The following is a 1822-nucleotide window of genomic DNA, read 5'->3' on the forward strand; positions in this document are numbered from 1 at the left end:
ATAAAATAAAAATAAAAATAGATAAATAAAAATTGGGTTGCCTCCCAATAAGCGCTTCTTTAATGTCAATAGCTTGACAGTGAGCTCTCATGGTGCTTCACAGATGTTCAGAGCATTGTTGGGACCTCTCAACACCAAACTCAGAGTTTGAATGTGGGGGTTCAACACCAAACTTTGAGTTTGGTTGTGGCCTCCCAACACCAAACTTAGAGTTTGACTGTGAGGGCTCTGTTTGACTCTGCATTGAGAGAAGCTGTTCATGCTTTTTCTCATTACCAAATAACTTGGTATTTAGCTTCATGATGGCTCCTAGATATTGAGCAACTTGCTCTCCAGTTACATCTTCATCCTCTTCAAAGGAAGAATAGTCTTCAGAGTTCATGAATGGCAGAAGGAGGTTTACTGGAATCTCTATGGTCTCTATATGAGCCTCAGATTTCTTTAGGTCCTCAATAGGGAACTCCTTCTTGGTTGGGAGACGTCCCATGAGGTCTTCCTCATTGGGATTCACGTCCTCCCCTTCCTCCTTGCATTCGACCATATTGACTATATCAATGGCCTTGCACTCTCTCTTTGGATTCTCTTCTATATTGCTTGGGAGAGTACTAGGAGGAGTTTCAGTGACTTTCTTACTCAGCTGGCCCACTTGTGCCTCCAAATTTCTGATGGAGAATATTGTTTCATTCATAAAACTTAAAGTGGCCTTAGACAGATCAGAGACTAAATTTGCTAAGTTAGAGGTATTCTGTTCATCATTCTCTGTCTGTTGCTGAGAAGATGATGGATAAGGCTTGATATTGCTGAGCCTATTTCTTCCACCATTATTAAAGCCTTGTTGAGGCTTTTGTTGATCCTTCCATGATAAATTTGGATAATTTCTCCATGATGAATTATAGGTGTTTCCATAAGGTTCACCCATATAATTTACCTCTGCCATTGTAGGGTTCTCAGGATCATAAGCTTCTTCTTCAGAAGATGCCTCTTTAGTACTGTTGGATGTATTTTGCCATCCATTCAGACTTTGAGAAATCATGTTGACTTGCTGAGTCAACATTTTGTTCTAAGCAAATATGGAATTCAGAGCATCAATTTCAAGAACTCCCTTCCTTTGAGGCATCCCATTATTCACTGAATTCCTCTCAAAAGTGTACATGAACTGGTTATTTGCAACCATGTCAATAAGTTCTTGAGCCTCTGCAGGCGTTTTCTTTAGGTGAATGGATCCACCTGCAGAATGGTCCAGTGATATCTTAGAGAACTCAGATAGGCCATAATAGAATATATCTATCATGGTCCATTCTGAAAACATGTTAGAAGGACATCTTTTGGTCATCTGCTTGTATCTCTCCCAAGCTTCATAGAGGGATTCACCATCTTTTTGTTTGAAGGTCTGAACATCCACTCTAAGCTTGCTCAGCTTTTGAGGATGAAAGAATTTAGCTAAGAAGGTCGTGACCAGCTTATCCCAGGAGTCCAGGCTATCTTTAGGTTGAGAGTCCAACCATGCTCTAGCTTTGTCTCTTACAGCAAAAGGGAAAAGCATGATCCTGTAGACTTCAGGATCTACTCCATTAGTCTTAATAGTCTCACAGATCTGCAAGAACTCAGTTAAGAACTGGTAGGGATCTTCTAATGGAAGTCCATGAAACTTGCAGTTTTGTTGCATTAGAGCAACTAGTTGAGGTTTCAGCTCAAAATTATTTGCTCCAATGGTAGGAATTGAGATGCTTCTTCCATCAAACTTGGAAGTAGGTGTAGTATAATCACCAAGCATCCTTCTTGCATTATTATTGTTGGGTTCGGCTGCCATCTCCTTTTCTTG

General features: G+C 40.3%; 1 non-coding gene across 1 annotated transcript; it reads left to right on the forward strand.

Moving 5' to 3' along the window:
- Positions 1-1307: 1307 nt before the first annotated feature.
- Positions 1308-1411, forward strand: LOC127741035 (small nucleolar RNA R71). Its single transcript, XR_008001887.1, has one exon. It is a non-coding gene; the product is annotated as a small nucleolar RNA R71 (small nucleolar RNA).
- Positions 1412-1822: the final 411 nt, after the last annotated feature.

This window comes from Arachis duranensis, chromosome 7, assembly GCF_000817695.3.
Source record: "Arachis duranensis cultivar V14167 chromosome 7, aradu.V14167.gnm2.J7QH, whole genome shotgun sequence".
In the NCBI taxonomy this organism is placed as follows: Eukaryota; Viridiplantae; Streptophyta; class Magnoliopsida; order Fabales; family Fabaceae; genus Arachis; species Arachis duranensis.